Source organism: Pinus tabuliformis, chromosome 7 (assembly GCF_031772625.1).
Source record: "Pinus tabuliformis cultivar Carrire ecotype Pingquan chromosome 7, CPIR1, whole genome shotgun sequence".
Classification (NCBI taxonomy): domain Eukaryota; kingdom Viridiplantae; phylum Streptophyta; class Pinopsida; order Pinales; family Pinaceae; genus Pinus; species Pinus tabuliformis.
The window spans coordinates 185633573-185659612 of record NC_142293.1 but is presented as its reverse complement, the minus strand read 5'-3'; the positions used below and the strand labels follow the sequence as shown (position 1 = coordinate 185659612).

At 43.3% G+C, this 26040-nt stretch overlaps 1 protein-coding gene across 2 annotated transcripts in view; it reads left to right on the top strand.

Moving 5' to 3' along the window:
- LOC149246469 (histone-lysine N-methyltransferase ATXR2-like) overlaps window positions 1-26040 on the top strand; it is a 210926-nt gene that overhangs the window by 19190 nt on the left and 165696 nt on the right. The gene's annotated exons all lie outside the window — the stretch shown is intronic.

The window sequence follows — 26040 nt, the reverse complement described above, 5'->3', positions numbered from 1 at the left end:
CTCTGCATCACTCCAATAGCTTTTGCGTGGATGATGTAGTCCCTCTGGCCTCAGCGCTGTCTCTGCTGGGCTCTGCGTGGCCTACTCTGGCTGCTGCCTCTCGCTCTCTGCTTCTGCGCTGGTCTCTTGGCACTGTCTCTGCCTCTCTGCCCAGTACTCACTGCCCCTCGCTGTTGATCACTGATTCGACTTTGCTTAACAACCCCGCTCTAGCAAATCGAATGACTGATCACTCTGGTGTGTCTTCCAACTGACCCTCAAGCCTCCTCTTATACTTTTCCTGTTGGTCCTTCAATGATCGAGATTAAATCTCTAATCAAAGGCTAAGATAAGATTTGGTTTGATCCATGACTTTTGGAACCTTCTAACCCAGTTTTATATTAATACCCATTAATATTTTATTTTTCCAAGTTTAGACTTAGGAACTCCATTAAAAATATTAATTATTTTAATATCTCCCAAACTAGGTACAATATGTCCAAACCATTTCTGCGTCTTTGAGATCTCATGTGCTTTAGCCTCTCCACTAATTTTCATGGCTAGAGCACATCTGATACTACCCCAAATCAATAGTAGGAGATCGATTGGCACAAACACTGGGCATTCAACTTGTTACCCACTCAAACTAGCAGGGGACCTAAGGGGAATCCCTAAAGGGCAAATGCTAGGCCAAGGGCAACAAATGGAGTCTTAGCCCACTGTCACCTCAATGAAGATTCCATGCTCTTTACGAACTTTCACCGATGGGAGGAGACCCGATAGTTAGGGAAGTCACTTATAAAGTATAGATCAATGAAGAGGTGTGAAGTGACCCTAGAAACCCTTTCCCTAGGATAGAATGAAGAGTGGAACTTGCTTGCCTTTTAAGCAAGGAAATTGATCTTCTAGGGAGAGGGGATGAGGATTGGAGGATTGAGGTAGAAGGATAAGACTAATGAAGGAGATTCTCAATCCCTAAATCCTTTGAGAACTTGGATTCTTGAGTAGTCCTTGATAAATAGGCTTTGTTGAAGAATGGGACCCTATGTTGCCAGGAAACGTGGGTTCGGGGACGGGTGCGGGGACGGGGATGGGGATGGGGACGTCATTTTTTGAAACAGGGTGCGTGGGTTCGTCGGGGGTATATTATAATTTATATATATAATATATAAATATTATATTTTATAAATTATAATATATGTGAATTTGTATATTTTTCGACTTTAAACAAGAAAACTAAAATACTTATGATTTAAACTTTAAATATTTAAACATGCACATCATTGAACATTCAACATTCACAATGAAATTTCAAAATTTCTAGTGTTATATCAAGTGCATATTGGAGTTTACATATTAATAAGAATCATGATATATGTCCATTGTCATTCTACATTCAAAATTTGCCTTAAGGCATCTCCAAACAAAAACTAGGAAATTTTAAAATATTAAAATAAAAATAGCTAATAGTGAACAATGGCTTTCTCAAGCCATGTCATCAACATCACTCAGATCTTCAGCTAGCATGCTCTCCAGGTAGAAATCACTCTCATCTTGAGGCTCTTTCTCATCCATAGAAATTGGAGGTAGCTCAATAAGGCCATCTGGTTGTACCTCCTCGCCCACACACATAGCATCATCTGTGTATTGGTCCCATCTTTTTGAGATATGAGACAAAGTGTGCTATGAATGTACACTAAGTTCTCTGCCTTCTTTGAGCCCAACCTATTTCTCTTTACTGAATGGATAAAGGCATAAGTACTCCAATTCCTCTTGAAAGATGCATAACTAGCTACTTGGAATATTAGGGAAAGCCCATTAAATTAATTAAAAATTTAAAAATAAAAACTAAAATGAACTCCAAAGAACCCGATTTTGGGGTTCCAAGTACCCATCATCAGGGTTCTTCGTACCTGTCAAGACAAAAGAACCCAAATTTTTTTAATGGAGAACTCGGTTCTTCATAGAAGAACCCGGTTCTTATGTGTTCTTCTCAGAAGCACCCATACCAGAATCCAGTACTTGGGTTCGAGAACCCGGGACGGGTTTGAGAACCCCAACCCCGGGTTCGGGAACCCATGCAACATAGATGGGACCGCATGAGGCCAAGTGGACCCAACCCAGGTTAGGGGATGGATTTTGGAAACCAATGGAGTTCTTAATTGTAGGTGAGGGGAAAGGATCAAACAAGACTTTTCTCCCAAAGATGTCAAATTGATCCTACTAAGTTTTGGCCTGATCCTACTAAGTTCTAGCCTTGGGAACACTTAGGCAAACCTTGGTCCTAGAGCTAGGGCTCGGGGTATCCCGAGATTCCATCGCCATAATTGCTTCAAATTTGGAGGAGAGTAAGGGGACCCACCAGTGCAGTTGTATCTAGGAGATCGAAGTTTTCTTGTGGCTAGTTTCCCAGGAAATTGATGCCCTAGGTGATCTAATGGGGCTAGACCTAGGAAAAAAGGGTAAAATGTGAAAGTTCCTACACTCAAGGAACCCCTACTGCAACAAAACTGAATTTACTTCTCCTACTTGATTTTAATATACATTATCAAGTTATTTTCTAAAAAATACAGAAGTAACTCGGCCTACCTCCCTCTTGTAGGTATCTCGACTGTCATGGCAAACTCCTCCTCAACCTTCGCCGCTGCTGTTGAAATTTCTAAGTCTGACATGTTAGAAATCCCTAATGCATTATCTGGTTTAATTTCCCCTACTTGTTTATTCCATTAACATGTTATTTATAAATATAAATACTGAAATAAACACAAATGTAGCCTTAACTCATATATAGATCAGCAACTGAAATAACTGAGACAAACACGCAAGGGACACCGTTATTTTTGGACAATCATCCTTGGAAAAACGCAATGCGGGAAAACCGGTGCAACAGCTATGAGGGTGTGTAGTCTTCTTCCAGAGTTCTCGCATCCATGATTGTTTGCATCGACATTTCGAGCCATCCACCATTTATTATTATGCAGTTTTTGAATACAACTAGGGTGCTAGAAATGGCTCAACCAATAGAGAATGTCCTCGACAGTAGTACCTCTCCTTGGAGACAGATATTCTGACTGATCGATCACCGGTTGAACGATCCCACAGCCACTATGGCAGCTTCCACTGCTCTGCGTAACTCTGCAGGGACTGCATCACCCTTCCCGGCTCACTCGCAGTCAGTCTGCCCCAAGAAAATTCTTCCAGCGCTGCCTCTTGGCCTTGCGTCAGCACTGCTAGCCTTTGCGTCAGTTCTTAGACCCTCTACGTCACCCACGTTGGCCTCTTCAGCCTATGCGTAGCTCCCAGTTGCCTCTGCGTCAACCTCTCCCGGCTCTGCGCTGTCTCTCTGGCACTATCTCTACCTCTCTGCTATGTATTCTCGGCCTCATGCCGCACTGCCCCTTGTTGCAACATTTCACTGGTTCGATTCTCTCAGCAAAACCCCGCTCCAGAAAATCGAACTAATTGACCAATTTTGGTGTTTTTCCAATTGACCCTCTAGCCTCCTCTTATACTTTTCCCGTTGAGTCTTCAATGGCCGAGATTATGTCTCTAATCAACGACTAAGATTAGATTTGGCTTGATCCATGTCATGTAGAACATTCTCACCCAGTTTTATATTAATACACATTAATATTTTAATTTTCCTAAGTTTAGACTTAGGAACCCCATTAAAAATATTAATTATTTTAATATCTCTCCAACCGGGTTGAATTTCCCCAAACCATTTCTGGGTCTTGGTGATCTTATGTGCCTTAGCCCCTCCACTAATTTTCATGGCTAGAGCACATCTGATGCTACCACAAATCAACACTTCCTCTTAGCGAGGAATGTGCTCTAATAATGCTCCACCACTGAAACATCACACTGATCCTTCTGCACCAGTATCTGTGCTGATGCTTGGCCTGTTGCCTCACATCATCTGCACTGTTGCTTCCTGTACTGCTGCCCATGACAGTACCACTGTCACTGCTACATCTATAGTGCAACTCCCTCTCAATATGCTGCCCATGATGCCCCTAGCACTGCCACTGCTAACTGCTGCACTACAACTCAGTTACCGAGAAGTAAGTAACTGATCTTCCCAAAGACTGACATCTCGGTCAGTTTGGACGCCTCACGAAACTGAAATTGCCTCTGCTGCTATCCTATGCTCCCTTTGCTGCCATTGCACTGCTGCAGACACCTCTGTGCCTTTCGCACTACTGCAACCTCCACTTTGCTGCCTCAGATTTCTGCACCCAAGCACTGTCTTACTGCTCCACTACACTTTGCTGCCTCAGATTTCTGCACCCAAGCACTGTCTTACTGCTCCACTACACTTTGCTCCACCCGACCTTTGTCATCCTGCTACTGTTGTTAAGGGTTCCAGTAGCCGGATATGATCCAAGAGTTTGGGCACCTCAAGGATCCTGCCTCGAGTGTGTAGTCCTCCTGACTACAACTTGATGTCTCCCCACCTCTTCTCTAGAGGTGCATGAGCACTCATGGCACAATCGTCATCAGTTTGGACTTCTTTCTCCACCTTAGCTGGAGCTGCCTTGGAGTCGAAAGCCTCTCCCTTGTTTTTCTTCCTTGGACACTGGGATGCATAATGTCCCAGCTCCACACAATGGAAGCACTTCACCTTGGAGATGTCCTTTTTCTTCCTTTTCCCTTGCTGTCCCGCAGATGCTAGAGTTGCATCCTCGTCTTTCTTGATTCGACTTCCCTTGCCACTACTCCCCGCCTAAGTCAACCGTCTGATCTCTTCTTGGCGAAGAGCTGCCCACATCTCCTCCCATCTTGGAAGAGTAGCTCTACCCAAAATGCCTTGGACAAATGTCTCCCACTCCTCGAAGATTGCTTTGAGGGCGGTCTTCACCATGAACTCTGGATCCGGTGTAGACCCTATGGAAATAAGTTGGTCATGAATCTCTTGCAATCTGAGGAGGAATAAATCTATCTTCTCCCCCTTCCGCATCTGATACGACTGCAGCTGATTCTCCAATAGCATCTTCTGCTGCATGGAAGTGCCCTGATACAAGGTTGTCAAAGTATCCCACATCTCTTTCACTGTGTTCTTTTCAGCAATATGTGGTACGCCATGATATTTGACCCTGTCAAGGATTATGCACTTTGCCCTTGCCATTGCAACCTCATATTTCTCATTATCAGTTAGGTCGATTGGAATAGCCACGGTTCTCAAGGTAAAGCCCTTGATGTGATGTCAATCCAGGACTGCCAAGATCCTGGCCTTCCAAATGACAAAGTTGGAAGCCCCGTCCAACCTGTCTTGATCCCTTAGTCTGTTCATTACCATTTCCGCCCCTCTTCTGGACTCCCTCTGAGTTTTGACTTCCCTACTAGAAATCTCCCTCTAAGTCTTGATTTCCCTGTTGGAAATCTTCCCACCAAATGTTGAACTACTCCTCTCCAATCTTCCTTGTAATTGCAACTTGGATCTGGATTTTTTGGTTAGAAATCTATCGAGGTAGCGACTCCCTCTACCTTGGTTCTGTCCCATTAGGTACTATTCTGCTTCGACAGAAACAACACCCCACCAACTTCCCAACCATAATCTGTCTGCAGCTCCCTAGGCCCCGACAACTGAAGAAACTGAGCCTTCCAGCTTTGTGCAATCTCGAAAAAGGCTGAATCGCTCCTCTGGTCAACTGCGTCAATCCTACCTCGCTGAGTAGGATGACGTGGCTCTACATGGGCCTTGTTTGCCTCTCTCTGCCTCTGAGTTGGCCCTTTTCTTGGCTCAAAATGATGATGCAAGTTCTGCGTCACTTCTTCCTTTGCTGCTTCTGCTTTGGAACAATGCTGCCTCTTGGAACAACTGCTTCTGCTGCAAATTTCAGATTTCTGCTGGTGTCTTCAGTCCTCCTGTGATATGCAACCCCTCTGATACCATGTTGAAATTTCCAAGTCTAACACGTTAGAAATCCCTACTGCATTATCTGGTTTAATTTCTCCTACTTGTTTATTCCATTAACAAGTTATTTATAAATATAAATATTGAAATAAGCACAAATGTAACCTTAACTCATATACAGATCAACAATTGAAATAATTGAGACAAACACACAGGGGACACTGTTATTTTTGGACAATCGTCCCCGGAAAAACCCATTGCGGGAAAACCGTTGTAGCAAATATGAGAGTTTTATTATTATGCAGTTTCTGAATACAACTAAGGTGCCAGAAATGGCACACTCAACAAAGAATGCCCTAGGTAATAGTACCTCTCCTGGGAGACAGATATTCTGGTTGATCAATCACCAGATGAATGATCCCATAGCAACTATGGCAGCTTCCACTACTCTGCGTCACTCTATAGGGACTGCGTCACCCTTCCTGGCTCACCAACGCTTAGTCTACCCCACGAAAATTCTTCCGGCGCTGCCTCTTGGCCCTACGTAAGCTCTGCTAGCCTCTGAGAAACTACTGAAGCCTCTGCGTCAGCTCTCAAACCCTCTACGTCACCCACGCTGGCCCTCTTCAGCTTCCGCGTAGCTCCCAGCTGCCTCTGCGTAGCACACAACCGCCTTTGCATTAGCCTCTCCAGGCTCTGCGCTGTCTCTCTGGCACTATCTCTACCTCTCTGCTATGTATTCTCGACCTCGTGCCGAACTGCCCCTTGCTGCGACAGATCACTGGTTCGATTCTCTCAGCAAAACCTCGCTCTAGAAAATCGAACTGACTGATCAATTTTGGTGTTTTTCCAACTGACCCTCAAGCCTCCTCTTATACTTTTCTTATTGAGTCTTCAATAGCTGAGATTAAGTCTCTAATCAACAACTAAGATTAGATTTGGCTTGATCCATGTCATTTAGAACATTCTTCCCTAGTTTTATATTAATACCATTAATATTTTAATTTTCCTAAGTTTAGACTTAGGAACCCCATTAAAAATATTAATTAGTTTAATATCTCTCCAACTGGTTGGAATTTCCCCAAACGATTTCTGGGTCTTGGAGATCTTATGTGCCTTAGCCACTCCACCAATTTTCATGGCTAGAGTACATCCGATGCTACCACAAATCAACAACTACAACCTTTAGATTATGCTTCTCATCCTTGTCCTTCTTCCTGAGAGGACATTGTGTTGCATGGTGACCGAATTCACCACACCTCAAGCATTTAATCTTCAAGACATCCTTCTTCTTTCTCTGCTGCTCTTGCTGCGCCTTGGATGTAAGGGTTGCATTCTCTTTCTCCTCCTTGGGCTTCGACCCATTACTGCTGCTTCCATCAAGTTTACACTTGACCAAGTCTCTCCTCAGCTCGTCCTCCTTAAGAGCTACTCACATTCCATCCTAGTCTGGCAAAGTCGCCTTGCCTAGGATGCTCTGGACAAAAACTTGCCACTCCTCAAAAACTGAATTTAGGGCCAGTGTTACCATCTCGGAAGCTTGAGGTGTTGACCCCACAATTGCCAGCTCGTCTAGGGTCTCCTGAAACTTAGTAAGGAATGGATCAGTGCATCCCCCCTTTTGCATTTGCATAGATCTGGTCTTCTGCTCCAAGTACATCTTCTACTGCTTGGAAGATCCCTGATATAGCATCGACAAAGCATCCTACATCTCCTTGGCAGTGTCTCTGCCAGCGATGTGATAAACTACATGATCCTTCACTCAGTCGAGGATCATTCTCTTGGTCTTCGCCATTTCTCCCTTGTACTTCTTGAGCGGATCTGGATCCGCGGGCTCAACTACCACGTTGTCGACGTAGATCTTGAGAAAATGCTCATCCAGAAGGCACGACATCCTTGCCTTCCAAATCACATAGTTGGATGCACCATGCAACCGATCCTGATCTCTCAATCCATTGGTTGCCATCTCTGTGAAGCAAAAGTTTTGAATAACCTCCTCTCCCCTGCTGTTGCTCAGCCAATGAGAATTCGAATTCCTTGGCTAGGAACTCTCTAAGGAAGAAATTCCCTCAAGTTTCTCTTCTTTCTTCTTGACGTCTTTCTGCCCAGTAACTGGCTGCAGAAAACTGCATCACACCAGGAACCCCTCTTCGCTGAAGCTTTTGCTGCGCTGCTCCCTCTGCCGCTAACAAATCTCAATCTGGAAATCCTACCTCTCTGTTGACTTACTCAAAGAGAGATTCACCACGAAAATCTTGGCCTCCTGGCCTGAATTGCACAATCCCTCTCGGGATTCAAATTGCTGCCTTTGCAAGAATTTCGAACTCCCTTCTTCCTTCAACGATGGGCTACTCTGGCACTGCTCTCTTGTTTCACCTGCAGCTCTGATACCATGTGAAAATTTGAAAGCCCCAAATTTCTACTACAACAATTGATTACATTTCTTCTATTTGTTAATTATTGAACAAAATTATTCACTGTTTCCTATAATAAACACCGAAACTAATACATTGCGACTTTCACCATTTAAAATAAAATGCGGAAACAATAAACTAAACAAGAAAGAAATACACAACACATATACACAATTATTTTTAGACAAATGTCCCTGAATAAAACTAGTGTGGGAAAACCGGTGCAGCAACTGAGGGTTTTATTATTATGCAGTAGTAATTATGAGTACAATTCATTGGATACCCAACTGGCTATCCTATACAGAGAGAAACTGGACCAAACAAGTAGTGAGATGCTCCCACCCTGTCACTGGAAGGATTTGATTCTAGCCTTGCTGGAATAGAGGCTCTGCGTCCCTTCTGTGTCAGCTTCTATGCAAAACTATGTCAACCCCACGCAGTCTTTGCATCACCTCTACTAGGGACTGTGCTGCCGCTCCTTCGAACCCTCTACTGACTAGAAACTTTGATTCCCATCCTCCCAATCTCACACCTCGGCTCCCGACCTCCAAAACACGATTTCCTCAGCAAGAATTCGATCTCCCTCTAGGCTCTGCACTGCCACTGTGTGGGCCAGCGTCAACCTCTCTCTGGATGTCGCTCTGTCCTCTCTGCCTTGTACTCTTTGACCCAGGAAAACTCCTCATTGACTACTATCCCTACCCCTCACTGAAAAAGATCACTTCAAAATCCTCTCCGACAACTACTCTGCTTCAGAAAATCGATTTTCTGATCTTCACTTGATGTGTTCTCCAAGTGCCCATTGATGTCCTTGTTATAATCCTCAAGTTGAGAACCAACGACCCAGATTAGATCCCAATCAATTGCTCAAATCATTTGGACTCGATCTTCGTCTTCTTCTAGAAGTTTCACCCATAGTCTATATTCATACCCATTAGTCCCATTAAAAATAATTAATTATTTTAATAAAACTGTTTTCGGGTGGAATTTCCCAAAACGATTTCTAGGTATTGGAGAATGTGTTGAAATTTATATGTCTAACCCGTTAGAAATTCTTCTTGCACTATCTGGTTTATTTCACCTACTTGTTTAATTTCTTAACAAGTTATTTAACCATATAAATACTGAAAATAAACACAAATTTAGTCTCAACCATCTACAGGTCATCAACTGAAAGAATAGACAAACACACAAGGGATACCGATATTTTTGGACAATTATCCCTGGAAAAACCCAACTTGGGAAAACTGGTGCAACATTTCTGAGGATATTATTATTAAGCAACTTTCTTGAGTACAATTGGGTTCCAAACTAGCTCACCTGACAGAGAAATCAATCTGGCAGTAATACCTCTCTTTGGAAGTAGATATTCGGCAAGTCTACTCCACGAAAAACTCTCCAATGCCTCTCTGAGGTTCTGTGTCATCCGTCTTGGCCTCTGCGTCAGCCTTCTGACGCTCTGCGCAGGCTCTTTGGCCCTTTGCGTCACTCACGCAGGCTCTGGTAGCCTTTGCGCAATCCCTCTGGCCCTCTGTGTGACTTCTGCTTGCTCTGCATAGCCTCCTCTGCCTCTTTGCTGATCCTTCGGTAGTATCTCTGCCTCTCTGCTATGCACTCACTGCCCCTCCTTGAAACTCAGATCACTTGTTCGATTTCTCTCAGCAAATCCCGCTCCAAAAAATCGAACTAATTGATCAATCTTGGTGTATCTCAAACTGACCCTCAAGCCTCCTCTTATACATTTTCTTTTGAGTCTTCAATGGACGAGATTAAGTCCCTAATCAACGGCTAAGATTAGATTTGGCTTGATCCATGTCATTTAGAACCTTCTAACCCAGTTTTATATTTATACCCATTAATATTTTTATTTTCCTAAGTTTAGACTTAGGGTCCCATTAAAAATATTAGTTATTTTAATATCTTTCTAACCGGGTGGAATTTCCCCAAACCATTTCTGGGTCTTGGAGATCTCATGTGCTTTAGCCTCTCCACAAATTTTCATGGCTAGAGCACATTTGATGTTACCTCAAATCAACACTCCCTCTTAGCGAGGAATGTGCTCTAGTAATTCTCCACCACTAAACATCACCCTGATCATTCGGCATTGGTATCTGTGCTAATGCTTGGCCTACTGCCGAACATCCTCTGCACTGTTGCCTCCTGTATGACTACCTATGGCTCTACCACTGCCACTGCTACATTTCTATTGCAACTCCCTCTGCATCCGTGCTGTTGTTGGTCCTTCTTCCCAACACTGCGTCTGCATTGCAGGTCTCTGTCATCGTGCTGCCCATAGCAATACCACTGCTACTACTGCACTGCAACTCAGCTACTGAGAAGTAAGTAGTTGATCTACCCAACTACTAACATCCTTGTCAGGCTAGAAGCCCTCTTGATGTTGAAGCTCTCTTTGCTGCTATCTTGTACTCCCTCTGCTGCCTCTGCGCTGCTGCAACAACTCTGTGCCTCTCGCACTGCTGCAACCCTCACTGCACTGCTACAGATCCCTGCACTCTAGCATTGTTCTGCCATTCCATCTACATCTTGCTTCTACGAATATCGTCATCCTGTTATTGTCTCTCGGGGCTCCTGTAGCCAGATATGATCCAAGAGTTTGGGTACCTCAAGGATCCTGCCCCACATCTTCTGTAGTCCTCATGACTACAGCTCGAGGTCTCCCCACCTCTTTTCTAGAGGTGCATGAGCACTCATGGCAGAGTCGTCAATAGTCTCTACTTCCTTCTCTGCCTTAGACGGCGCTGCCTTGGAGTCAGAAGCTTCTCCCTTATTCTTCTTCTTGGGACACTGGGTTGCATAATGACTCAGCTCCCCACAATGGAAGCACTTTATCTTGGAGATATCCTTCTTCATCCTCATCCCTTGCTGTCCCGCAGATGCCAGAGTTGCATCCTCTTCTTCCTCTTTCTTTATTTGACCTCCTTTGTTGCTACTTCCCATCTTGGTCAGCCGTCTGATCTCTTCTTGGCGAAGAGCTGCCCACATCTCTTCCCAACCTTGAATATTCATTCTGCCCAAAATGCTTTGGACGAATGTCTTCCACTCCTCAGACACTGCATTCAGGGTGGTCCTCACCATGAACTCCTGATCTGGTGTGGCCCCTATGGAAGTAAGTTGGTCCCAAATCTCTTGCAACTTGCTGAGGAATAGATCTATCTTCTCCCCCTTCTGCATCTGATACGACCACCGCTGATTCTCCAGTAGCATCCTCCTTTGCACGAAAGTGCCTTGATACAATGTCGTCAAGGTATCCCACATCTCCTTTGCCGTATTCTTCTCGGCAATATGTTGAACTACATGATCCTTGACCCCATCAAGGATTATGCACTTTGCCTTGGCCATTGCATCCTCATACCTTTCGTTATCAGCTGGGTTAACTGGGATAGCCACGGTTCTCAAGGCGAAGGCCTCGATGCGATGTTTATCAAAAACAGACAGGATCCTGGCCTTCCAAATGACAAAGTTGGATGCTCTGTCCAACCTCTCCTGATCCCTCAGTCCATTCATTGCCATCTCTGCTCTTCTCTTCGACTCCCTCTGAGTCTCTACTTCCTGGAAGTTCTCTCTTAGACTCCCTCTGAGTCTCGATTTCCCTCCTGGAAATCCTCTCCTCGACTCCTTCTGAGTCTCGATTTCCCTTTGGAAATCCTCCTGCCAACTGTCGAACCGCTCCTCTTTGATCCCCTGCAACAATGATCTCGATTCTTTGGCTGGAAATCTGCCTAGGTAGCGACTCCTTCGGCCTTTGTTATGTCCTGTTAGGTACTGTTTTGCTTTGATAGCAACAACACCACACGAGCTTCACAATCCACATTCTGCCCACAACTCCTAGGCCTTAGCAGCTGAAGAAACTGAGCCACTTAGCTCTGCGCAACCTCGGCAAGGCTAAATTGCTCCTTTGGCCAACTGCGTCACTTCTACCTGGCTGAGCAGGATGACATGGCTCTTCGTGAGCCTCTTCTGCCTCTCACTGCTTTTGCGCTGGCCCTCTCTCTGGCTTGAACTGATGACACAGGCCCTTTGTGTCACTCCTTCTCTGTTGCTTTCTGCTTAGGAAAAACTTCTGTCTCTCGGGAAAGCTGTTTCTGTTGCAAATTTTCTGATTTAGCTGGTGCCTTCAACTCTCCTATGATCTGCAACCCTCTGATACCATGTTGAAATTTCTAAGTCTAACTCGTTAGAAATTCTTCCTGCACTATCTGGTTTATTTCACCTACTTGTTTAATTTCTTAACAAGTTATTTAACCATATAAATACTGAAAATAAACACAAATGCAATCTCAACCATCTACAGGTCATCAATTGAAAGAATAGACAAACACACAAGGGACACTGTTATTTTTGGACAATCGTCCCCGAAAAAACCTAACTTGGGAAAACCGATGCAACAGTTCTGAGGGTTTATTATTAAGCAACTTTCTTGAGTACAATTGGGTGCCAAACTGGCTCACCTGACATAGAAATCAATCTGGTAGTAATACCTCTCTTCAGAAGCAGATATTCGACAAGTTTGCTCCACAAAAAACTCTCCAATGCCTCTCTGAGGCTCTGTGTCAGCCCTCCTAGCCTCTGCGTCAGCCTGGAACCCTCTACGTCAGCCTTCTGATGCTTTGCGCAGGGTCTCTGGCCCTTTGTGTCACTCACACAGGCCCTGGTAGCCTCTGCGCAATCCCTATGGCCCTTTGTGTGGCTTCTGCTGGCTCTATGTAGCCTCCCCTGCCTCTATGCTGGTCCTTCGGCAGTATCTCTGCCTCTCTGCTATGCACTCACTGCCCCTTGCTGCAACTCAGATCACTTGCTCGATTTCTCTCAGCAAACCCCGCTCCAAAAAATCGAACTGGCTGATCAATCTTGGTGTATCTCCAACTGACCCTGAAGCCTCCTCTTATACTTTTTCTGTTGAGTCTTCAACAACCGAGATTAAGTCCTTAATCAAAGGCTAAGATTAGATTTGGCTTGATCCATGTCATTTAGAACCTTCTCACCCAATTTTATATTGAGACCCATTAATATTTTTATTTTCCTAAGTTTAGACTTAGGAACCCATTAAAAATATTAATTATTTTAATATCTCTCTAACTAGGTGGAATTTCCCCATACCATTTCTAGGTCTTGGAGATCTCATGTGCTTTAGTGTCTCCTCCAAGTTTCATGGCTAGAGCTCATTCAATGCTAGCCCAAATCAACATAATCCATATGTCTAAGCCTCCTTGCAAATTTTGAGACTTGGAGCACATTTGATGCTACTAGAAATAAACACTATCGTTGTACATGAGGTGCCCCGACCTTGATTTTTCCACCCTTCCTTATATGCCTTTTTCCCTTTTATGGTTTTCTTTGATTAATTTCTTGGGGTAGAAGGGGTTAGAGCATGATGTATAAGATATAACAGTGAATTCACCCCTTTAAGGTGGGGTTGCTCATTGCCCATTGGGGTTGGGACAACCATGGGTTCCTATATGATGAGGAAAGTTCATAGAACCTGTTGGAACTAGGGTGATGGCCATGATGATGGGGTAGAGCTTCATGTAATTGCTTTTGCCCACTTGCTAAATGTTTTTGTCCCGACCATTGTTTGCATCCTTTGGTACTTTCCCTGTTGAATGTGGCCATATATGCTTTTGACTTTCCCTGTCAGTATCATAAATGGGAGCACAATCAAATTGGGGCCCAACAACTTCCCACTTCTTCTTTTCAATGCGGAAATAATCTCCAATGTCACTTTCCAAGGAGCTTACAGGATCACCTTCCTCAAGGTTTTCAAAAGGAGATTCATTAGAAGCGATATCCTCGAGAAAGGTAAAATTAGTCTTGGCCTTACTTTCCATAACATCATTCTCCTCAACAGATGTGCTCTCAAAATCATTTTGTCTGTCTTATAGCCCCAACGAGGACTCATCTTCTTGCTCATCACTGAACTCCTCAAGGTCATCTTCATCTTAGTTGACAAGTGGGACCTCTCTTCTTCTCACTTCTCTTAAAGAACAATGGCTAAGGTATTTGTTACATGATTTTGGTAGTATGCTCCCAAGAGGAGAGCATTAGTAGGGTTCTCCTTATATTCACATTTCATCTTATAAAGCTTGACTTCTTCATCATATGAGCAAGAGAAAACTTCATTAGAATTATATTCCCTCACTTCCTCCCTGCATGATGTAGTATATTCATCCATTCTTTCTTGCGTGATTTGGAGGCTCTCGGGATCCACCTTTTCGTCATCCCCAAAGGAGGGATTCCTTTTCATATTAATGAGGTTATCTAAAATATTCACGACACAAGTTATGTGAGCAAGGTCAAGGAGACGACTAGGATCCTCTTCTTAAGCACACCTTACTCTGTCGAGTTGTATTTCTTGCGACCTATAAAATGCGAGTATGAATTCCATATCCATGCTCTCCAACATATTTTGAAATGTTCTTGCATATTCCACAACTTTCTTTTGCAACTCTTGAATCTCTTGGTTATTGAGTTTTTAAAATATAGGACCAAGAGAAATCTCCATCTTATATGATTTTGCATATTAAGATTATAATGGAGTTGCCAGGGTGAATGAAAGTGCCTTGATAGATGCTTGCGTCACCCTACAAGCATTAACTTTAAAGCTCAATTGAGAACTAGGGCTTCGTTTTTCCAGTGGAGTCGCCAATAATGATATGTCGATATGTCGTACGGGGAACAAAACACACATCTCGTGTCGTCGACAACGACGCCAAAATGTTACCACTCAAACTAGCAGGGGACCTAGGGGGAATTCCTAAAGGGAAAATGCTAGGCCAAGGGCAACAAATGGAGTCTTAGCCCACTATCACCTCAGCTAAGACTCCTTGCTCTTTACAGACTTTCACTGATGGGAGGAGACCCGATAGTTTGGGAAGTCACTTATAAAGTATAGATCAATGAAGAGGTGTGAAGTGACACTATAAACCCTGTGGATAGAATGAAGAGTGGAACTTGCTTGCCTTTTAAGCAAGGAACTTGATCTTCTAGGTAGAGGGGATGAGGATTGGAGGAGTGAGGTAGAAGGATAGGATTTATGAAGGAGATTCTCAATCCCTAAATCCTTTGAGGACTTGGATTCTTGAGTAGTCCTTGATAAATAGGCTTTGGTGAAGAATGGAACCACATGAGGCCAAGTGGACCCAACCCTGGTTAGGGAATGGATTTTGGCAACCAATGAGGTTCTTAACTTGGCCAAGGTGAGGGGAAAGGATCAAACAAAAATTTTGTCCCAAAGATGTCAAATTGATCCTACTAGGTTCTAGCCTTGGGAACACCTAGGCAAAACTTGATCCTAGAGCTAGGGCTTGGGGTACCTAGAGATTCCACTGCCAGAATTGCTTCAAATTTGGAGGAGAGCAAGGGGACCCACTAGCGCGGCTGTATCTAGGAGATCGAAGTTTTAATGTGGCTAGCTTCCTGGGAAATTGATGCCCTAGGTGACCTAATGGCGCTAGACCTAGGAAAAAAGGGTAAAAGAGGGTTAAAATGATCACCCTTTTTGAGGGACCAGTGCCTGATTCACTTGGGGATATGGAGTCAAGGATAATAATGAAGAAGGATTTAGTTTCTTGTTCAAGGAGGCTCCAAAAGTCAACTTCGTCCAATGTTAGAGGAAAGAGAAGAAAAGTGACTTTCAAGCATTTATACTTCATACAAATGGTGCAAGCTTATCAAGATAACATGATCTCTAGGACATTTCATTCATCTAACAATGGCCCATACAAAGAATAAGCTAAATAGACACATAATTCCACATTTCGTACATGCAACTATTAGTCCTAATCACAGTGAAATTCAAATGTATGCAGCAACAAGAAAATAACTTTAAATTTGTACTTACAATGTTAGAGAGTATATCCAACCACCATCACATTTCTAAATAAGAAGCTCCAAGATAGAAATAGCCCAAATCCATAAATCAAAATCCATCCATCATCCAAATCATCCTCCAAGGAAAATGTTTGAAGTTCTCTAAAGATAGAGAGATCCCAAGTCCAATTATGATACAAATGAATCCAACTAACTCCTATTCATACACTAATTAGGAGTTCGATTTAGCTAATGAGCCTACATTAGCCCCTAAAAATAAAATAATGAGAAAATGACCTAACTTTGGTGACAAGCCCACCAAACTAGCTCACAACTGAAAAGATAAGCCTCTCAAGAGGACAAATAATAATCTATGCATGTTGTAGGGCCCTCTAAGAGCCCTAATGAGGTCCATGGGTGCCACAATGAAGAATGAGACCCTCAAAAGCAGTGGACAAGGGGTTGGCCCCTTTTAATGACCTGTGGTGCTCCAAATGACTGTGGGGGCACACAAGTGTTCTCATGGGTTTCCAAACAAATCAAAGATTCATGTAGGTTTCTCCCAAAGGCTAGGATGATAATGTAGGAGATGCCACATCATCGTAGTAGTCCTAAATCATCTGCCAAGTGTATGGTGTAGATCTGGGGCCAGATGGGCATGATGGATCAGGTGCATCCTTCTCGTCCAATAAGTGAACTGCGAGCAATCTCTGATTGGTTGTGGGTATCCATGGAGTGTACTCTGCTGCTGTGGAGGCCCATGGCTCTCAATGCTCACCCTATATGTGCCAATATAGCCCTTTGGAGGATTAGGACCCCGTATAGGGAGACCAAACCCCAAATGGAAACCATCTGCAGTCCAGGATAAGATCCAATGCATCCTCTAGGCTTCGAGTACAACAAGTCATTAGATAAATCAAGCAAATGAGCTTACTTAATCATGGACCATAGTTGGGGACTTCATAATGGCCTGCCCTTCCATAATGGGCTTCAGGATGTGTCAATGTTTCCAAAACTTTTAATGGGGTTAACCAAGTACCCTATTAGGTGGTTTTTGCTTCTAAAGGGGATAATATAGTCAAGGTACATTCGTCAAAAGGTGGTGGCATGTGGCAGATAGGTGAATGAGGTAGGGAATGAGAGGGGGCAACCCTGGGTCACATGTTGGGGCATAGGGGTAGCTAATAAGAGGGAAGCCCACACTTGGGTTTATAAGGTGTAGGAGGGAGCAATTGTGGTACATGAGGTGCCCTAACCTTGATTTTTCCACCCTTCCTTATATGCCTTTTGCCTTTTTATGATTTTCTTTGATTAATTGCTCGAGGCTCAAGGGGTTAGAGCATGATGTATAAGATATAGCAGTGAATTCCCCCTTTAAGGTGGGGCAGCTCATTGCCCACCAGGGGCAACTATGGGTTCCTATATGATGAGAAAAGTTCATAGAACCTATTGTAGCCAAGGTGATGGCCATGATGATGGGGTAGAGCTTCATGTAATGGCTTTTTTCCACGTGCTAAATGTTTTTGTCACGGCCATCTTTTGCATCTTGTGGTACTTTTTTTGTTGAATGTGGCCATCTATGTTTTTTACTTTCTTTTTAGCTGTGTCAACCTCCAGGCTTCATCCCAAGCCATGACCCAAGGTGTGGGCAAGGGGAAGGGGTGAACTGACCCTATGTGGACCCGATGGAGGAATGTGGCCCCAAGTGGGAGAAATGATGGATAGGGTAATAATGAGTAGAAAGAGGGCTATATAAATGCATAAGGGAGCGGGACCACTCAACCAAAGTTGCGGTTTCCCATGAAATACCATCCCTGAAACCAAATGGTCAATAAAAGAGATCCCATGGGACTAGAATCCAAGGTTAAGTCCTAAAAGGGTTCTAGGGGACAGAAGAACAGACCTAGCCCATCCTTTCTGCTGAATCCCCCCATTAATCCATGCCCAAAAGTGTCGACGATAAGCAAAATACAAAACTCAATTTCGAAATGACAAGGCATACCTTTAGCTTCGAGAGGCCCACCTTCAAACATACGATCCTGGCAGATGGGCGAGGGATCACATGGCTAGCTTAGGTGGCAGAGAAATGGCATAGTGACCTAGCTAATGGCTGCAAGTGGCTTCTGGCTGCCAACTGAGGACAATCTTGGAGAAAATTTTTCTCCTAAGGATATTCCCCACAAAATGGTGGGTAACACAGCTGGAGTAGGAGGTCAAACTGACAATAAATTGAGGTGCAATGAACAAGCTAATTTTAGGGGTAGCAAGCAGGCAAGGAGGATGCCAAATTGGGCCAATTTTACATGGCTGATTTGATTGGGTGGAGCTGGGTCGAATTGACTAGGCCCTACCAAGCAAAATTTTTTGGTTGATTTGGTTGGGTCGCACAGGCTGAATTGTGCTTAATCACTAATCACTAAGGAACAAATATTACCTTAATCACTAACCTAATTCGCTAAGGTTCAAGAGCTATTAGGCAACTTCTTGCACACCCAGACACTTGGGCATGTGTAGAAGTACCTGCTCGAGCTACAAAGATCAACATGACTCCAGATCAGTGGTTCCTCCAGTCGGTTGGTCTCCCCAATGGCAGACCATGGGAGAATCGGGGGCAACTGTGAAAATTTCTAACACAAAATTCTACTGCAGTAACTGATTTATTTCTCCTACTTAAATAAGTTATTTACAAACCCTTCAGTAAACATCAAAATAAATTCTATTGCAGTTATCACATAATAGCATAGAGAAAATAATAGTGATATACAAGCACAAAAATCCATCACATCAACACAATTATATTTGGACAATTGTCCCCGGAAAAACCCAATGCGAGAAAACCAGTGCAGCAGATGAGGTTTTATTTATTATTCTTCAGCAACTATCTCTTTACAAGGAACGATCTTACAAAATATAGAGACACCTCTGAGAGAAACACCTGAGACAATTTTTCCCTTTGCTCTGGAGAAATTCTGACACCCCGAAGACCCTTCAGCCTTCACTACGTCACCTCTGCGTCACTTCTGCGTGAGGCCTGCGTGAGGATTGTGTCCCTTGCTGTGCTGTCTCTCTGATCTTCCCTTTGCATTGTCCCTCTGATGCTCTGCATCACCTCCTCAGTCTCTGACTGATGCTGATGCCCTCCTCTTCCTTCACCCTGCAACTCTCCCTCTGAAATCGAACTCCTTCTCCTCGAGAATTGATTTCCCTTAGGTTACTGAGTATTGCCCGGTGTGTCTCCAAATGACTCTTAAGTCTTCTCTTATACTTTTCCCAGTTGATGAATCAACGACCGAGATTAAGTCCCTAATCAATGGCTAAGATTAAAACAGACTTGATCCTCGTCTCTTAGAATCTTCTCACCCATATTTTTATTAATACCCATTAATATTTTTATTTTCCTAAGTTTAGACTTAGGAACCCCATTAAAAATCATTTGGAGAAAATCCACCTTGATTGTGAGTTATTGTTTGGAGATCTTATGTATTCTAGCCCCTCCACAAAATTTCAGAGCTAGAGCACATCCGATGCTACCCAAAATCAACACTCCCTCTTAGCGAGGAATGTGCTCTAGCAATACTCCCCAACAGAAGTATCACACTGATCCATGACATCGGTCCTCTGCGCTGCTGATGCTCAGCATGTTTCCCCTCATCTACTGCGCTGCTGCAACCTACACAGTTGCCCATGACACTGTCTCTGTCACTGTTACATCTGTACCATAGCTCCCTCTGAATATGCTGCATCATGCTGCCCATAGCACTGCCACCGCTAACTACTGCACTGCAACTCTTTGAACTATCCACTTTTGCTACTGAAATGGTTTCTCAATAATCCCCATCTTCTCCCTAAAATAAACAAACTTTGTTCTTCCTAGAGCTCTGGTGAGAATATCTACCACCTGTTCTCCTGTTGGGGTGTACTGTAATTGTACTGCCCCTCGTTGGACATAGTCTCTGATAAAGTGACACTTGATGTCAATGTGCTTCGACCGATCATGAAAAAATGGATTCTCAGAGAGCTTGATGCAACTCTAATTATCACACAAAATATTGGTCGCTTCCATCCTTCTCCTGAATAGATTCACAAGCAACTTCCTAAGCCATATGGCTTCACACGATGTTGTGCTAGCTGCCATATATTCAGCTTCAGCTGAGCTCAGAGCTACGGATTTTTGTTTCCTATGACACCAGGAGGTCATTCCTGATCAATGTTGCAGGAAACGCCCACCCCCGCCCCCCCACAAGATCTAATGCTTGAAGCGCCTACCGTACGGATGCGCCCAGGAAGCGTCCCCAGAAGCGCAGTTCCGAAATTCCGAAACGCGTTTCGCACTGATATGGACGCTTCCTGAAAATTCCAGAAGCGTCCCTCCGAAACGCGTTTCGGAATCTCCGAAGAGTATTTCGTACGGTGCTTCGGCCGTACGAAGCGCGACACTTCGGATAGCAAATCGTACGGTTCCGTACACGCTTCCAGAAAAGTGCGCCGCGCGGCCTAAAGAAATCATTTTATTTTTTTTTTATTTTTTTTTAATTTTTTGGTGAGTTTGCTTGTTGGGGGTGGGTCCACCTTGGGTTAGGGTTGAGGAATGAAGGGAATAAAGCCCCCATTCATCCCTCATGGTAATGTTAAATTCTTAAAGTAAAAGTGACATTCTCCTTTATTTTTCATTTTCATCCTTTTACTTAAATTTTTAACATTACTATGAAATGACTCAGGATGTTTGAGAGTGGTTCCAGCCTCATTGGACTTCATATGGAGAAAATAGAATTTCATATCCTATTCAAAATTCAGTAGACTTAACAGTTTTCAGGAATTCAAGATCAATGGGATTGTGGCATTTCATTAGATTATATCAAGTATGAAGGTATGCAATTAGCATTTAATCAAGAGCACCAAGCGCTATATGTACACTAGTGTTGGTGGTGTTAATTGTTGAACTCCTTTGTCACGCCCTTAGCAAAAAATTACCTTTCAATCAAGTCAAAATCATCGATCAAGCATGTTAAGCTTTTTCTACCATATTTGAAGTCTTGGATTAGGTAGTTTGATCAAAATTGGGCAATGTTGACTAATATCCCTAGACAATTGAGGTAGAGGCAAAGGCTAGACAAGAGGAGAAGAATCTAGATTCTAGATGGTTGATGCATCTAAATGGTTGATGCTCGAATAATTAATCATTAATGTACAATGGATGCTATATCTATCTTGCTTTATGCAAAAATAGGCATGTTTTCATGTCTTCTACAACTAATTTGGTATTTGGGATGTTTGTTTTGAGTATAAATATTAAATACAAAAAAATATAAATATATATATATATATATATATATAGCAGACGCTTCGCTTCCTAGATTTTTGCAGTGTTCCATGGGGACTCGCTCCCCCCCAGGGGTCTAGTTTCCTCGCTCCCCCGCGCTTCGGGGACTTGGGGACGAGTAGGGGTCGTTTCCCCACGCTCCCAAAAATGAGGAAACTCAGGGGGACGTGCCAGGGGGTCGTTTCCCTTTCCTGAGGGGGCGTTTCCGAAAAGGGGGACGAGGGGGGTCGTGAGGGGACGAGGGGGGACGAGGGGGGACGAGAACACGTTTTAATTTTTAAAACAAAACTAAAATTTAATTAACCTTAAAACTAACGCTCTTAACACTTAAGCGTAGGGTTTCATTGTTTCAAACTTCAGTTTTATTATGTTATAAAGCCGCAAGCTGAGACCTCACACCCACGCATGCACAGTTGAAGCCTGAGACCTCACATGCACAGCTGAAGCCTGAGACCTCACACGCACAGCTGAGACCTCACACCCTCACACGCACAATTGACTCTTGATGTATCAGACTTGACTTTAATCTTTTATAATTCTATAAAATTTGGACTCTTGATGTATGATGTATCAGACTTGACTTTTATAATTTTATGCCAATATTGAATATTCACTGTTCAGTATTCAATGTTCATAGTAGGAAGTGGAACATCAATATGGTTTAAACTTTAAACTTTAATCATAATGTATGATGTATGATTATAAATTAGAATTTTAAATTTATATGATATTAGATAATGATATTCATATCAATGATCATGCTTTACAACTTTTCAATTCAAACCCAATTGTCATAGTGGACTCAATTAATAAATTGTATTTTATATTTAGAAGTTTTTGAGACCTTGACGCTCCCCCACGTTTCCTAAAAAATGGTGGGGAGCTTTTGCATAGGCCGCTCCCGCGCCCCCTCGCTCCCTCGCCCCCTCGTCTCGAAACCTTGGTGGAACATTGGATTTTTGGAAAATGACGCTTCCGCGTCCTCGCTCCCAAAAAACATCCCCGTTTCGTCCCCTGCTTCGTGCAACATTGTTCCTGATCCAATGTTGAAACAATACTCAGTGGCACTTTTCCAATCTACTGAACTTCCAACCCAATCTGCATTAGTGAACCCACTCAACCTGATGTCATTGCCTCGAGTGTACATTAGTCCATGCTCGACTGTTCCTCGTATATATCTGAGAACATGCTTGGCTGCCGCCCAGTGCGTCCTCTTTGGTTCCACCATGAACTGACTGAGGGTGTTGACAACGTAACGAATTTCTGGCTTGGTTTTGACCAGATACATCAAGGACCCTATGAGTTGCTTGTACAAGGTGGGATCGACTTCTTTATCTTCAGATGCATCAATATTTTTTCAGTTGGTAATCACTGGAGTAGCCATAGGTCTACAGTCTTGCATTCTGAACCTTTTCAGAATTTCTGTAGCATATCTCCCTTGTCCAAGGAAAAATCCATCCTCCTCCTGCCAAACTTCCAACCCTAGAAAATAATGCATCCGCCCCAAATTCTTCATGTCAAATTTTTTAGCTAGGTTTTCCTTCCAATCTTTGATGAACGTGGATGAACCTATTAGAAAAAGATCATGCACATATAAGACCAAAATAGAGGCTTATTCTCTACAATCAGATAGTAGAGGTTGGGATCCGCGTCACTCTTGACGAATCCCATCTTCTGCAACTAACCATCAATTCGACCGTACCATGCTCTAGGCACGTGTTTAAGCCCATACAAGGCTTTCTTCAACCCGCATACATGAAATTTCTTCTCATGTGTCTCAAAACCCTCTGGTTGTTCAATGTATACTTCTTCTTCTATCACCCCATTCAAGAACACTGTCTTGACATCTATCTGGTGAATCTCCCACCCGTTTGTGCTGCAAGGGATATCATGGATCTAATAGAAGTATACTTGGCTACTGGGGCGAAGGTTTCTTTGTAGTCTATCCCTTCCTTCTGAGTATACCCCTTAGCCACGAACCTGGCTTTATATTTTTCCACATTGCCATCTGCAGCATATTTGACCTTGTAGATCCATCTCAAACCTACAACTGACCTGTCCTGAGGCCTAGGTACCACTTCCCAGACATCACTGACCATTATGGAATTGTATTCCTCCATCGTAGAATCTACCCATACTTGATGTTGAATGGCCTTTTGAAAACTAGAGGGTTCTCCAACCTGAGCCACCAAGGCTTGGTACCTAACTGGCTGTCTACGCTCCCTTTTCTCGTTCCTAGGAGCTCCAACGAAATCCTCTGCATCCCGTAGTATCTGTTGAAGTTCCCGGCTTGTTCTTCCACTGGTATTGGGTAGATCTATTTGCTCCCCCTCTTTTTGAGACTCCACTTATTGTGATACGTCTGGAATTTTGTCTTTAGGAGAAATACTGGTGCTGATTTCTATTGGTTGAAATGGCTGGACCAATGGATCATTCTTTGACTGCTTTTCGGAACTTGGAAGGCATTTCTCAAGATTTCCTGAAAGCCCTGTCCTCCATAATCTTTACATCCCCTCGAACTACAATCTTCCTATTTCCTAGAAGATAGACGCTATATGCCTTAGAATTCTCGCTATATCCCACAAGATATCCTTTTTTTGCAGTTTGATCCAATTTCTTCCTCTTTTCTTCGGGTATATGGCAGTATGCCAAACTCCCAAATATTCTGAAATGACTCACCTTAGGCTTCTTACCGGTGAAGACACTCTCTGGAGTAATCTTACCTAATGCCCTGTGAGGAGTCCTGTTTTGGACATACACTGTTGTGCTGCATGCTTCTGCCCATAGAAATTTGGGCATATCCTGATCATACAACATCGCCCTTGCTGCTTCAACAATAGTCCTGTTCTTCCTCTCTGCTACTCCATTCTGCTCTAGATTATAAGGAGCTGTCCATTCTCTTCTGATGCCTTCCCTTGCGCAGAAATTAGTGAAGTCCTTATCAATGTATTCTCCACCATTGTCCGAGCACAACACTTTTATCCTCTTTCCTGTCAGATTCTCAACCAGAGCCTTAAACTCTTTGAATCGATCAAAAACCTCATCCTTGGTTTTTAGAAAGTAGATCCAAGTCTTCCTAGAATGGTCATCAATGAAGGTGAGGAAGTATTCGGCACCACTAAGAGCTTTTTTGGACATGGATCCGCAGATATCCGAGTGTATCTATCCCAGAACACTCTTAGCCCTACTGTTACTTCTTGAATAAGCTGCTTTGGCGTACTTGCCTAGTGCGCACACTCTGCATACATCGTCTCGTTTTGTACACAACTCTGGAACTCCTATGATGGTTCTTCCGAGAATTCTTATAGCACCATGGTGCAAGTGTCCCATCCTCCCGTTCCATAGTTCATTCAAATCTTTTTCCCCACTGCTGCCTATCAGTGCCATTGGAGATTCTAGCTGTAACTTATACAACCTATTACCTCTGTCTCCAATTTGGGCCTTTTTTTCCAACTCGGATGTTTGACCTACACTTTCTTCCCAATGAAGAAAACATCATAGCCCTTGTTTTGTAACTAAGATACAGAGAGTAAGTTCATCCCCAATCTTGGCACATGCAACATATTGGTCGCTTGAAGCTGATCCCCTACTTTTGTTTGAAAGACTATAGTACCTCTCCCTACAGGGGTACATTTTGACTTATTACCCATGGTGATTTGGAAGTTCATCTGTTCTTCTTGATAGCTCGAAAAACATTCTAGTATTCCTGTCATGTGTGTAGAGGCTCCACTGTCAATATACCAAACCTCACATGAAGCAGAACTTGCTAAGTAAGCGATTTCTTCTTCTAATCTGGAAGCTAACATAGAATAGTCGCGATCCATATTCTTCATGCTTTCCTCTTTCCTGGGAGAACTGTGTGAGTCCTTTTGAGTCACTGCCCCAGCATCATGCTCCCGACTAATTGCAGATTCTCTAATCATATTGCCCGATCTCTGCTCTGATACCATGTGAAAATTTCTAACACAAAATTCTATTGCAGTAACTGATTTATTTCTCCTACTTAAATAAGTTATTTACAAACCCTTGAGTAAACATCAAAATAATTTCTACTGCAGTTATCACATAATAGCATATAGATAACAGGGATATACAAGCACAAGAATCAATCACATCAACACAGTTATTTTTGGACAATTGTCCCCAGAAAAACCCAATGCGGGAAAACCGGTGCAGCAGATGAGGGTTTATTTATTATTCTTCAGCAACAATCTCTTTACAAGGAATGATTTTACAGAACATAGAGAGACCTATGAGAGAAACACTTGAGACAATTTTTCCCTTTGCTATGGATAAATTCTGACACCCTGGAGACCCTTCAGTGTTCACTACATCACTTCTGCGTGAGCACTGCATCCCTTGCTGCGCTGTCTCTCTGATCTTCCCTTTGCGCTGTCCCTCTGATGCTCTGTGTCACCTCCTTCTCAGTCTGTGATTGATGCTTATGCCCTCCTCTTCCTTCACTCTGCAACTCTCCATCTGAAATCGAACTCCTCCTCCTTGAGAATCGATTTCCCTCGGGTTACTGAGTATTGCCCTGTGTGTCTCCAAATGACTCTCAAGTCTTCTCTTATACTTTTCCTGTTGAGGAATCAATGGACGAGATTATGTCCCTAATCAATGGCTAAGATTAAAACAGACTT